At 37.6% G+C, this 15061-nt stretch overlaps 1 protein-coding gene across 11 annotated transcripts in view; it reads left to right on the plus strand.

Moving 5' to 3' along the window:
* CALD1 (caldesmon 1) overlaps window positions 1–15061 on the plus strand; it is a 225817-nt gene that overhangs the window by 63732 nt on the left and 147024 nt on the right. The window lies entirely within an intron of this gene.

Here is a 15061-nt window from a genome sequence, read left to right on the forward strand (position 1 = left end):
GTTTTAAAATTCTTTTTAATGTAGTATTTTGGGCAGCTGAAGCTGACGGGTCAGAATTGATGCATAAGAGAGAACTTCACTGTAATACAAAAGTCACTGGGTCTGTCCTAGCTGTGAGAACTTAGATAAAATATTGAATCCTTTGCACTTCCATTTCCTCATCCATTAAAAGATAGGGGTGAGGGGTGGGAGTTATAAGAACTAAATGAAATAATATAAATAATTTAGCCACTGCCTGTTGAGGCTGGATAAATATCAGTTCCCTCCTCTTGTAGCCACAAAGTTTTAACTAAGCTGATATGTTTGTTACATTCTGCTCGTGTCTTTTCCAGGAGAACTCCATCTAGAACAAAATGTGCATTCAGCAAGGTATAATTGTGTATGTTTTTACTGTCAGTTTTAGTCATATCTGTCATTTTTTATTTTCCAACATGAAAAGAGAGGTTTAGGGTAGTCACATTGGAAAACAAAGAAAATAAGATTAAAATTCCCTCAAATCAACTTTGGAGCCCTAAAATATTAATGCCTTGACAGCTTACTCACAATCACAAAAGGCTGTGAGCCAACATTCAGCTTTGTATTGCAGAGGTGATGAGAACATATTTTCATTGCTAGAAAAAAAATTAAGCTATACAGACAGAAATGGGACATGGGAGCCAAATTCCACAAGAACACCCTTGAGTTTAAGGGTTTTTCCCCCATCTTTTGACAATATTTAGAAAACCAAAGACTATAAACTTTTAAAAGGAATCTTGGATGACTTACAGAAATAGTAAGGTCACCAAAACACTTTGTAGATATTGAATTTTTATAAAAGTATTTAAGTTGACTAATATTATTCTCAGAGGCAGCATAAACTTAAGGATCATAAACGCTTACTAAAAGTGAACATATGGGGACTAGTTGCCAACTGCTGCCTAATCAACCCAATTGGTCCAATCCTGCATTTTCAGTGAATTGACTTAAATCCTACTCATATGAAATAAATCAGTGGTCGGAGATAGCAAATCTGCCAATAGGTTACTCTCAGCTGTCTTAATTAGTGTTTCCTACATTTTTCCAGTTTCTGGTACACCTTTGAACTGCCAGATTACACCTGGCAGATTACAGCTGATGGAGGATCTATTTGCCCTTTATTTAGTTATATCATAATTTACGTATAAGAATATGTATTATGAGCCCACTATTAGTAGGGTACATGCATGCTGTTTTTCAAAGAGTCAATATCCTCCTGCCTAGCACCCTGGGACAAGAGTGTCCCCTGTGTGATGGCTCCATGGGGAGAGAGCTACAACAACCATTGAACTGGCCATCAGAGGATCAAACCATTGACTTTATCTTTAGGGTTTCTCCCATGATAGCTGAAGATCTTCTCTTTCTCTGCACCCACATGAGTGTGGGCCAATTTTTGAAATGGCAGCAGTTTCATAAAACCCAAAGTTTACCTGTGAGGCCTGCTCAAGCCTTCATTCTGCGCTCAGCCTTTGCATTCTCAGTCTGAGAATGCCTCCCATCCTCTTTTAGCTGACGATGCAGCAGCTAGGTGTGTGGGAGTTAGCCTCTTGGCAACTCCTGGGCCATGGAGGAATGGCCAACCACCCAAGTTGCCTACAGATTTTCCCAAGCACATGTCTATCAACATGTGCTGTCAGCCAGGCAGATTGTTTCATTGGTCTTGGATGCTTTTCCATTCACTCTGTACTGATTGAAAATTAATCCATAATTCAAGGTTCAGCTCATATACCTCCACCACTTCCTTATTGCCCCAGTGAGAATAAATGGTTCTCCTTTTGGGTTGCCACAGCACAAACCTCCGTGTATTATATCTGACCAATAGGGTTTACTACTGTTATCTCCCTACTTCATTAAAAGGCAGGAACAATTTTTATTGATCCTTGTATATCCTGCCCTCAATTCTAGTGCCGAACACAGCATCAAACACAAAGCAGAGGCTCAACAAATGCTGAATCGAACTGAATTCAATTAATTGAAGAAAGGGTTGTTTACTGACACTGTACTAACACTTCTAATATTATCCTGCCTCACTAGGGAGTCTTCACTGGGGGCAGGGGTCTGGAGTACAATCAGAATCAACTGGACAGTTTTCCAAACTATACAGGCCAATGGTAGTGGACTGTGTTAAAAAGCTATTCAGGATACTCTGAAATTATCCCTGCTCACATCTCACCAATCCTTATGCTAGTTGAGGACCTTCAAAGAACCCTCCCTGTCCAAAATACATCATTCAGAATCTTCTGTTTAGCTCTCTTCATTTTAGTGAAAGTCTCCTAAAACTAGTCCTGGATGTGTTTTCATCACACTTGAAGTTTAATTAACTGATAACTCAGGCACAATGGAAATACTTAGATAGATGCTCTTAAATTACATTTAAACAAAACTATTTACAAGCGATCTAGTAAAAATCTGTGTCTTTAATGGGCTATTTTTAATGTTTCCTAAACAAATTATTGTAGGTGGGCCAATTTTCCCTCTTTACTTTTTACTTAGAAGTCCATTTGGACATGTTCTACCCCGATCTGGTTCTCTCACCCCACTGGCTACAGAATAGTGTTTTTTTGTTTGAAAGGGTCAAAACATTAAGAATGTGACATCCAAAATATGTGCTATTTTTTTTTCCTGGAGTCAAAACCCCTAAAGTATAAATCCTTTTTAAATGAAGAAAGCAGTGCCAAAAGGAATGAAACATATTTGGTCCTTCTCCAAAACAGAGAGATAGCACTGAAACAGGAAGTGGATGATTTAAATATCCACTCGGCATCTTGGCAACATATTTATGTTTAAGGGACTTAAGGTTAAAAGGTTTTTGTCTGGCCTGGGAACACTCTATTTTCCCTAGGGTTTGGAGGTTTGGGGAAAACTTTTAAAAACTTATCAAATATTTGCAATTAGCCATTTTTTGGAGAACAAATTGTTACTGAGAATGTCATAGGAAATGTTCCCTATATGCTGCATGCTACCATTACTCTCCTGCTTCTTATGATAATCTCTTTAGCCACCTAGGTTCATGTGGTAGAAAGTTATTGTTTTATTTTCTATAAAGAGAGAAGAATGTGGTTCAAGTTCTTGTAACTACTTCTCCCAAAGTTGGAACTACACAGAATGACTGAATAAGCAGAATGCAAAATTGGGGTTTAATTGATTTTGTGTGTACTGTTTCCAAGGACCACTTAGTGGCCCCATTCTTATAGCTAGAAATCGACAATATTGGGAGTGTTTACACAAGGAAGTAGGCCCTCTCCTACTTCCCACCCTTCAGAGATGAGAGATCGCTATTATCCATTTACCAGCACACCACTGGAAAGAATAGTAAAAAAAAAAAAAAAAAAAAAAATGAGCTCAAGGTTTTTGGTCTAAAAGACTGGAATAATGGTGTTTTCATTTACCAAACTTAGGAAGAACATACAAGGAGGAACTATGGGAGTGCAAGTCAGTAGTTCAGCTTTGAACATTTTATATTTGTCATGACAATTAGGCATTTGATTGGAATTGTTAAATAAGCAGTTGGATATACAAGTCTGGGGTTCAGGGAAGAGGTCCTGAATATATTTTTTTGGGAGTCATGCATTTGCATGGTATTTAATGCCAAGAGACAAGATGAGACCAAGCCAGTGAGTTATTAGATAGAGGAGTGCAGTCCCAGGATAATTTTTAGGGTCTTCCAACATTTAAAGGTCAGAGTAAAGACCAGCAAAGGAGACTGAGAAGAGTGGCCAAACGGGCAGAAAGAGAACCAGGAGGGTGAGATGTGCTAGAAGCCAAATGAAGAAAGGACTTCCAAAAGAAGGAAGTGATCAACTGTGTCAAACGCTCATGTATTAATTAAGATGAGAATTGAGAATTGATCATTGGCTTTGGCAATGTAGAAATATTGATGATCTTGAAAAGCATCAAGGATGGTAGAGAAAAAGCCTGATTGGCATGGGTTCAACAGAAGATGGGAGGAAAAGAACTCGGAGCAGTGAATAGAGACAACATTTTCAGAATTTTTGTTGAAAGAGGGGCAGAGGATTGGAATAGGAGCTGGAGAGTTGTATGGGTTTAATGAAGATTTATTTCTTTTTTTCTTTTAGCTTAAGACTAGATATATTTTGACATGCTTGTATGATGATGAGAATAATCTAGTAGAAAGAGATCATTGATGATGCATAAGAGAGGTGACAATTGCTAGAGCAATGTCCTTGGGTAGATAAGAGAGCATGAAACCTAGAGCTAAGTAGGGTTGACCTTCAATAGGAGCATGGACAAATCAGGCATCGTTGCAGGAGTAAAGACAAACTATCTGGATTCAGCTATAAGTAGGTTGGAAAATATGATGGTAGAAGCCTGTGATGCTCTTATCTGATTGCCTCTATTTTCTCAGTTCAATAAGGAAGCAAATTCTTCAACTAAGACTAAGTTAGGGAAGCAGGAGGTTTGGCGACTTTAAGGCAACAGAGGATGTTTGGACTTGGGAAACAGCAGACTTGCCAGGTAGCACTAAGGACCCAGTTGACATTACTGGTAACAAATTTTAAGTAAAAGCACTTAGCTTAGCTGCGTGTTTTCCTCCAGCTGGATTTAGCTTCCTGTCTGCTTGCTACATGGAGAGCAGTGTTTAGAGTGATGAATCAGGGGATGTCAGCTGGTAAAGGACGGTGGGTGGCTGAGGCATGTGGGAAGACAAGATCATTGGAGGACAGAAGCCCAAGGAACTAAGAGGCCAGGGTATTAGAATGATCACAGACATGAATATTGAAATCGCTGAGAATTATGGCAGAAGTAGCATTGGAAAGAGTTAAAACCAGGAGCTAACATCTAGAAATGAAGGGAAGTAACGCAGGGATCAGGAAATGACTGCAACAAGGAGGGGTAGAGGATAATATTTTCAGGAAGGAAAATAGCTGTGGAGCAAGGAGACCATTGTGTCTACTTCCAGGCTCTGTGATACAAAGGGTATGGAAGCTGTCGGAAGAGCTATAAATCATGAGAGGAAGTATAGAGCATGAAGTTGCAGGGAACATTCAAAGAAGAGTTTGAGATACAGGGTCTTGGCTAATGACTTATCTGGAGTTCCAGAGAAATCAGAAAGGGGAAAGAGCAGGAGATGCATAGAGCCAGTTGGCTGTGGGAGTAGGGGTTCCACAAGGAGCTGGAAGTCCTGGGGGTCTTGCAGAATGTAAGGCATCATGCAGTCAGTCCCAGTGGTCTCTCATGAAGAGTGTAGTGGTGAGACTGGGACTGCTGTGGAGGGATTTCCTTCCAAGAACACATAGAATTCTGGGGCTCCCTTTCCCTTTCTACTGAGGTTGATTGGAGGCTTGGAAAGGAGTTGGTTACTAAGAGCACACAAAGCCCTGGGGACCACCTTCACTCCTCTAACCCTACGGAAGATGCTATTTATTCCGTACCTTGTTTAATGCTTCAGTGCAGCTGGCCCACAAGTGTTTGCTGTATTCCAGAAGAAGGTCAGATAAAGAGTGAAGGCACACCCCTGTTGGAAAAGAAGCAACAGTCTCTCTATGATTGTTGATTCACTGTTTGCCTGTTGACTCCTGGAATTAACACTCAACAGAGTCAAGAAACCTGGGTATTGGTCTTGACTGAGTGTCCTTGGATAAATGCCTCCCCCAGTTTGAATTTGAATTTCTTCCTCTGTAAAATAAGGGAGCTGGATCACATGACATCTAGGTTCCTTTCAAGCCCTGAATCTGAGTCTTTAACTATCGCTTCCTAGATTTTGGGATTGGCCTACATTGGCCCCTGCTTCCTACCCTTTATTCTCAGTTTTGCCGTGGTCTAGCTTTTCATTTCTTATGTCAGGAGCGTGGGCCAGCCACAGTACTTTTGACTAGGTTGCTTGCTGTCCCTTAGGTGACTGTGTCCTCGTCATGTCCGGACAAGTGATGCCAAGGATTGCTGCAACTCTAGCTGGCCTTTGGGGATGAAGTGGGTTAGAACCCAACACACACTAATATGGTTGGAATTTAGGCTGTGCATATTGTCTGAGAGGCAACTGTCAAATTGCTTGTATGTCTGTGACACAAAGAACAAGAAGAGATGAAAGGAGAACATATACTCCATGTTGTCTCTCCGGCTGGTCCTCAAGTTGTAGAATTTCTGCCTCTTTTTTCCCCAGTGCTAATGGGACTTCCCAGTCCCAGTGCCTCCTGGAGAAGTTTCCCGTCATTGTTCCTGGATAAGGAAAACTCTGCTTGGGGTTTTGGTACATGTCACTCTTGCTTTGTGAATATTCACTAAACATGGTTTTGGCTGTATAGCTCTGATGCACTGTAATGATATCATTCACCTATCTGAAGTCTCACTGTTTAGAGGGGTGACCCTCTAAACCATTTCTTGTGTTTTTTAAGGTTGAAGGAATGTTTAGCTGAGCCTATGAGGTCCTATACCAAAATTTTACCTATCTTCTGGAAGCTAGCAAGGCCTAGGATTTTTACTAAACTGAAAAATTCAATGAATTAGTGGAACTGAGAAATTTGGTGTTTAGAGAAAATGAAAATATAGACAGAATACTTACCACCATTTACAAATATACAATATTCTCAAAAGAACCAATTATCAAATAAAACATTTTAAGATATCTATCCTTTGAAAAACAAAGCCTATTAATTTTTTAAAAACTATCCGCGAGCTGGCATATATCCCCTTTGTAAAATATCAATTCCTTAAGAATCTTTCTTTCAAAATAGCAATTGTGATAACCAGGGTCATTCACTTGTGAACTTGTCTTGTCTCCTCTTAACTAGATCCAGAACATTTGTTTTGCTCAGTGCTATCCTGCTTTCCCTCAGCCTATCTAAAGCTTTACTAATTTAGTTCAGTTTTATAACTTCCCTCCAGTGGGAGTCATCTCCAGCTTTAAAATTTTATTTTTCTGGAATCATGCAAGAGTTTGTTATGCACAAATATGGACTATAGGCTTTAAAAATAAAGCCAAATTTTATGTCAAATTGGAATTTATCTCAGTGTCTGATTATATAATGTGATGTTGCAAATCAATAGATGTGTCCCTAGCACTGCATCAAGTAAGGATGAGGAACACAGGGGCCATGTCAATCCAAGAGCTTCACAGTTTGTCCATTGGCAGCCATTTATTGAAGGAAATTGCTAGAGTCTTGGATTTTCCACTTATTAATTTTCACATGCTGGAAAAGGTGCGAATTTGACTAGTTCCACTTAGTCTGCAATTTAAAAGCTACCCCAAAATATTTGAAAGAGCTTATGACATCATTCTTAGATCATGCGTACATGCTCAGAAACCAAACCTATTCCTGAATAGCCCCTTTCTCTTCAGCCAATTTAAGCAATCAGTAGACTGTTTTGTATATGCAACATTAACTCATTTGGAAGATTTATGCTTATGTTGTTGCTCTGACTGAGCTGGTCAGAGGATTTTAGAAGTTTCCAGGCGAATGGGTAAAACGTAGGGAGTAAGCACACTTTGAAGTGAACTGTGCCATCATAGGATCAATGTATTCAGCCAGACACTGGAGAAGACATTTCCACTGTTTCCCATACTAGTTACATTTCATTGACAATCCCATGGCTTCAATAGGTGAGACTCTACTGTGTCAGAAGGTAGAACAATGAGCTTCAGTCTCCTTGAACTTCTCTTGTGGAACCTGTTTCCTTCCTGGCTTTATTAAAAAATTATGTCTTCTGTTTTTGGAAAAGTAGTTGTCAGAGGATTAGAGACAATTCATTGAATTGGATTATTTGTTGTCACAAATACTATAATAGTATTGTAGAGCACAGACCAACGGAGAGCTGTTCCCATTTGCTAGGATGTTGTTACTGCTTCGGTTTTATTTTTATTTAAATTTTTTATCTCTGCTATTCTCCTTTATGGTCAAAATTGTAAAGAGTGCATCTTTGGAGGAATGCAAGGTAGGCAAGCTTGCTAAGAGCTTCTACAAGACTACCTTAAAAGAAGACTTATATTTAACAAACAGAATCTCGACATATGGACATAGACCCTCTTGCACTGGTTAGAAAGGACTTTTTTCTTTATTTGCTCTTTTTGACCACTGACATTTATTTTAATTTTTTTCATTTTTAAACATTTTTATTTTGAAATAAAGTAAAAGATTAACAGGAAGTTACAAAATAGTATAGAAAGGTCCCAAGTACCCAGTTTTCCCCAGTAGTAACATCTTGCATAACTACAGTGCAATACCAAAACCCAAGAAATTGACATTCGTGTGATTCACAACGTTATTCAGGTAAGAAGGTCTTTTTAAAACAAGAAATAATTCATTACAACCACGGGTTTCCTCTAAAAACTGTCCCTTTAACTGAAAAACACCTGATTGTTTGTTGTTTATTCAGTACTTCTCCACATTTTGCAGAGGCACACAAAATCATTTTTACAAATCCCAACCTATGAAGGACAGAACAAAGTCATTGTTCTATTTTTCAAAGTATACAAAAGCTAAATGAGAAAAAAATCATCTGGGAAGGCAGAAATCCATTGGTGCAAAGTTTTTAGAAAGCTAAGTGAAGTAGTAATTATCTTACTCATTCCATTATTGAAGACCTCTTCAAAATTTTATTCATTTACAATAAAATTTCAATAAATTCAATTCCATTCTATTACAATAAAATTTCCCCATATATTTCTAAAAAGTCACAGTTTTGTGGCAACAAGATTTAGAATTTTCAAACAATACTTTTTGTCACACTTGCCGTCAGCCCATTTTGTTATAACCTCATCTGTAATAAACCCAAAAGGGTTTACTCCTTTTTCTTTATTTCTTGGTTAACTCTTTTTGAGTTTTATATGCACAGATAGCATTCCTTGAAGAAAGAGGCAAGGTATACATATACACAGTTGGGTTGCTATTTTTTTTCTTACAATGTATTTATACTGTTGTCAATTTAAAGACCAAAATATTCTCAGGAAAATACAATATTTTACTTTTTAAGGTTCATATTCTATGAGTAATAAATTTAGTTTTGAGGGATAAGATGGAAAACCATAAATATGGAAGCACTCTCTTAAGGTCAACATTAAATCTGATAATATGTAGAATAGATTTAAGACTATTTCGAAGTTTCAACTAGAGTTTCACCCAGTGTGCTTTCTTCTTAGGTTTTAATGCTGGTTTACAAAAGGAAAAGTAAATTGCTTTCTGGTAACAAATTATTGCAGAAGATCTTCTACTTAAAGCATAGATGCATTTTTATTTTTCATTTACTTCTCTGTTTTTGAAGGGTTCGATGTTTATTTGGAGGAGGTTTATGTCAATTATTTAATCAGAAGCAGGCCCCAGAGTTTGCCAGTGATATTTTTGGAATGTAGGGTCTACTTCAAAGAAAGGTTCCATGTCTCTTGACCCAGATGAAGCCAATTTTTCATAGTGAAGAGCAAGGTAATTCGATTTTCTTTTTCAGAGCAAAAATTATTTTTAGACTGAATTTGATGGGTCATATTTCTCTGCTCAGTAAATCTTGCAATTATCACTCCACACTGGAAAATGTAACTCAATGACCCACCATTGCGCCAGAGCTTCTGTGGGCAGCCGAGCTCCGAGAGGCAGCTGGACATGATGTGAAGTTGGTGTCTATGACATACTACAAGATGGAAACCAAGCAGTCAACCAGTGGCAGTAGTTCACATGCCAACATTTTTGTTTATTTGTAATGGAAAACTTTAGGAGGAAAACACAGGAGACTGGGTGCCATGGGTGTGAGGTAGAGATTTCAATCCTGTTCAGTCACAGGAAAATCCAAATTGGCCACGCTAAACCAGATCCAAAATCCCAGACTAATTTCCTCTCCTCTTTCCTCTGCGAGTGTTTCTGATTTCACACAAGGCAAGAGCAACTGAGAACAGGGAGCCTGACTAGATGAAGTAAGAACCGTCGTGAGGCCCAGGAGCAAGAAAAAAAGGCCTGGAGTTGTAGAACATGCTAGAACATGAATGACAGTCTCTGCGGAATTAAGAAGCATTCTCCACTCTATTCCATGGCCTCTTGCTGACCTAACTCCTAGTCTTCCTTCACGTCTCACCTTAGGATACCACTTCCTAAGGAAAGCTTGACAGACTCAAGTTTGACTTATTACCTTTCTCTGTGCCCTGACAATTCCTGATACCCTCTCCAGAGCAGGGTTATCACACCACATTGTAATATTTAATATTGACATCGCTACTGGACTGCAAGCCTAATACAACTAGGGCCATACCGCTCAAGTTTACAATTGCATGCTTTTTGCTTAGCACTGTGTCTAGCACACAGGAAATGCTTAATATATATGCATTGTTTATGTCAGCCATGCCTTAATGTTTGGGATGCTCCAGATGGCTTAATAAAGTGTTTAACTATCTTTACAACCTCAACCCAGTCCAATGTATTGAAATCATCTCTACCAAGCTTTGGAAAATTCAATCAGCATCTAAGAAGCCCTTGTAAAAAACATTTTAGTACCCAATGATGACTATACATAAACCCTCTAGCTCCTGAGCCAGATGTGATGGCACGTGCCTGTGGTCCCAGCTACTTGGGAGGCTGAGGCAGGAGGAATGCTTGAGCCCAGAAGTTCAAAGCTGTAGTGAGCTATGATTGTGCCACTGCACTCCATCCTAGGCAACATAGTGACAATCCCATCTCAAAAACAAAACAAACAAACAAAACCCTGGTTTTAAGAAAACAATGAAGATAGCCATGAAAATACACACTGGCCTATAAATGTATATGCTAAAAGAGAATGGAAACTGAAATAATGGATCTAATGAAAATCAGGCATGGTTTTGAAATTTTGTTAATGTGCTTCTTTTTTCACCCTTCTATTCACTTTAGTTTGATTTTCATGGAAATTCAGATCTAAGAGAGAATTTTGAGTTCATGTCTACACAGATGGTAACCAGAAACTTCTAAGACATATTCTCAGTGTAATTTTCAGCCCATAATGATGAGGGTGGTCTGTCTACATTGTAAGAAGATTAAACTGACAGATCTATGATCTTGTATGTATAGATGGACAATGACCTAAAAGCTATGCTTAAAATTGCCCCTGGAGCCATTTTACTCCTGAATCTGTTGGTTTCCATGGTAAAATATTCAGTTCTATGTTGTCAAAAAGGTGAAAAATAAAATCTAGGAGAAATCTGTCATGGGTAGAAGTTGGTGGAACACATTTAATCCACCAGATAAAATGCTTCCGGTCTAAAAGCTGCTGAAAGATACTTGAAAGTCTAGATGTTGGGTGATCTTATCCAGACAGCATTATAAGATACACAAAATATTTGAAGTAACGTCATATTACAAGGAGAAAAATCATTTTCACTGTTCCTGGAAGAAGTCTTTCTGTCTACACTTTACCCACTACAAATGTTGAGATGTTCTGAAGGACTACCTTGCACCTTTAGTAATTAATATCATTTAAAAATTAATCTCTTTTAAAATGAGATTTTCCATAAATGCTAGACGCCCAATTTCAAAGGAAAAATCTATGTGATACTCTGACATATTGGTCAAATATTTTATTCTAGGGGACATGGTGGGTAGCAAGGGGTGGTCATGGACTGTAGGAAGTGTTGACTTCAAAATATATATTAGCATTTCCATTATTTTAAAAGATTTTTTAAAAGACTAACAATATAACATACGGACAAAGGGATACATTCCTTAGAAAAATTTTAATGGTAACATGAAACCACAGTAAACAGTGAAGGAGAGGGGAGGAGAAAAATGATGCAAACTATTTACTTCCCCTTAGAGGCTAGAATGCAGTTGTTTTCTATTAAACTTAGATTACGTTTATGCGTAACTGACTCAATTATAAAATGAAAGCTAAGCAACTGTTGGAATTTGTGATTACACCATGTAAATGTTACATACCTTGGCAATGTAAAATAATAATAATATAATTTTTTAAATAGAGAAGAAAGAGACTGTAAGAAAAAAAGTAAGTGTACAAATTTCCCTATGCTTTATAGTAGGGATTCAGATAATGTCTAGTGATAATATCTGTAGTTAAAACAACAAGCCCAGTCTTTTAGTTTTTTTCATAATTTTAACTTTTAAAAACCCATATCTCATTGTAAAGAAACATTTATCTTTAGTTCATCAACTTCTATCATTGAAGCTGTTTCTCTTTGTTAAATTATTGTAAGTAATATTTCTAAATATTAGACTACACTTATAAAACTATTTCTACCTATCCATCTATCTATTTTTATAATTTTAGAGATATCCAGAATTTTGTTCACCAAATGCTAACAATTTATTTCTGAGTGCTAGATATAGGTGATTTTTTTAATGTTCTTTATACTTTTTTGTGTTTAACTTTTTAAAAGAGTCAACGACATTTTTTTTTTTTTTTTTGAGACAGAGTCTCGCTCCGTCACCCAGGCTGGAGTGCAATGGCACAATCTTGGCTCACTGCAACCTCTGCCTTCCAGGTTCAAGTGATCCTCCTGCCTCAGCCTCCTGAGTAGCTGGGATTACAGGTGCGCACCACCACACCTGGCTAATTTTTGTATTTTTAGTAGAGATGGGGTTTCACCATGTTGGCCAAGCTGGTGTCCGGTTCCTGACCTCGTGATCTGCCCACCTCGGCCTCCCAAAGTGCTAGGATTACAGGCTTGAGCCACTGTGCCCCGCCAAGAGTCAACAACATTTTAATAAAAGAGATAGATGTTTATAGAGAGAGATAGTTGACTCTCTCTCTATTTCTATCTATGATTTCCTTTTTTCTTTCAAAGGTTTAACAATTAATTCTTTAAAGCATTGGTTCAATTGTGGCACACCGACCTCTCCTGTTGGCCAGAAACTTATAGGGGGACGTCTCAATAAAACTATTGAGTCTAAAATCACAAAACAGCTGACAACTTTGTGGCACATCACCCAATTCTTGGAGACAGTGCCAACCCTTGGACAGGTCTATATTATCTTGGGCACGAGACTGCTTGCTAAGTTAAGGTTATATATTGAAGAGAAATCAGATATTTTTATTTCTAGAATTTTCTGTTTGATGAGGGACTGCTGGCTATCTTTTATTTATCTTTTATTTGGGCCAATGCCTAGGCCCAAAAGAGGTTTACCAGATGTGTGAGAAAATGTTATTTCTGCTTTATTTGGTGAATGATAATGAGTAAATGGGATGAAGGGAAACTTTCTAGAATTTCTAGAATCATATCTTGTCTGAACAAGATATGAATTGATCAGTTCACTTGTCAAACAAGAAAGACATTTGTATCTATCTACAAATTTTATTCTTCAGTTGAATTCAGAATATAGTGATTTTTCATAAGAAACGACAAAATTTAATAAGTTATGCATTTGTTAAAAAAATACTAACTTGTCTAACATAATCCTGGAATCTCAAACATATTCTGTAGTTGTTTTCTGAGTGAATGCTAACACTCACTGTAAATAAGGCATTGATACTTCCTTGTATAAAAATATTTTAAATTTCTAAAACCTCTCATCTTACCATCTCCTTTTCAAACTTCCTCCCCAGATCTTCAAACAACTTATTCTACTTCATCTGAAGAGAATTAAGTATGGTTTTCATTCATTGCATTTTTCTATTGTATTTCTACACTCTATGTTCTATTTGGCGATATAGTTAGTTGCCTCTATCTCCCTGGCTAGATCATGTGTTCTTTGAAAGCAGAAACTATGCTTTAATTTATCCCTGCCTCTCCACTGTAACTAGTTTAGTACTTTACATGTAGAAGCTCTGTACTCAAGTCAACAATGTGGAATTGCCTTAAGATGAAATCGGTGAATAGGTCTGTAGAAAAATGACTTCTCCGTGGGTCACCCTGCCCACCCCAACTGTCCCTCCGCATGCCCCCTTAAAATGCAAAATTGCTGGAAGCTTGGGGAAGATGTATGCCTCTATATGTACGTACATATCATCTCAAAAGGAAAATTTCTGTAATTTTCATCTAAAAGATGCCTATGAGAACAAACCCAAACAAGTAGCTAAGGCCCGAAGCACTGAATGGGATGAATAAAATATCTCGATATTTACATGGTTCATTTTGACCATACCCACAGGGCAGCAAACATCTGCATGAAAAGTAAAAAATTCAGCCTGTTAGATGACTGGTTGTGAAGAGCCAAACATTGGGTATCATGTCATCCACATGTCTGGTTGATTGAATATGAATTGCCCCCTTTTTATCCAGATAGCTTCAGCAATAGATAAAGCATGGAGATTTTTCCACATTTTACATGGTGCTTGGTGTTGTAGAATTCAGCCTTTGTGTGTTCTTTTCCCCCCATCTTGCTATTGCCTGGATCTCATTAGGAACCATTAGTGATGTAATACTAAACCTATGGAATCTTAAACATGCTTTTAAAATCCTGTGGAATAAAGATGTCTCCTACCAAACCAAAAATGCAGTGGGAATAGACAAACTTACATTTCTTCAAGAAAAAATGACTCATTTCATAGTTCCCAAACTGTTTTGACTGAAGCTTCTCAAAATAAACTTTCTGGAATATGGAGCCTTTGATGTCTGACTTTGAAAAAAATATATCATTTCTCAGAGATACAATTCAATCCTTTTGGGGTGTTCATGTATTTCTGCAGATTAACTTACTTTTATATCAACAAGTGAATGACACAATATTAAATAGCCATCTGACAAAGAAAGAAAAGTATGTTTGAAGTGGTCTTAACTCCTACATAAACCAAATATAAAGAACATGCCATATGATTTTTTAAATTGCCACAAAAATAGAATTTTCAGAACATTACCAGAAGGGGGATTTGGTCCATTAAGAATAACAAAACAGTTTAGATGTCATGAAAGTAGAAGATTAGGAGTGCCATTAAGCTTACTAATGAGATTTTTGATTCATATGCTATTTCCTAGGCTAGGCAACATTTTTAATTTTTCACAGTCTTGAACTTTAATCCTTGAAGGGTAATTCAAGTTTCAGAACTTACATACTGCAATTTGTTTGGGGTGGCAATTTGCCATTGATTTGCCTCTGGGTTCTTTTGTTCTCTTTCAGCTGGGGGACTCAAAGGTGGTCATTTATTAAGTCCAGGTCTACACACGACCGCTGACACAACTGGTTTT

Source organism: Pan troglodytes, chromosome 6 (genome assembly GCF_028858775.2).
Source record: "Pan troglodytes isolate AG18354 chromosome 6, NHGRI_mPanTro3-v2.0_pri, whole genome shotgun sequence".
Lineage (NCBI taxonomy): Eukaryota > Metazoa > Chordata > Mammalia > Primates > Hominidae > Pan > Pan troglodytes.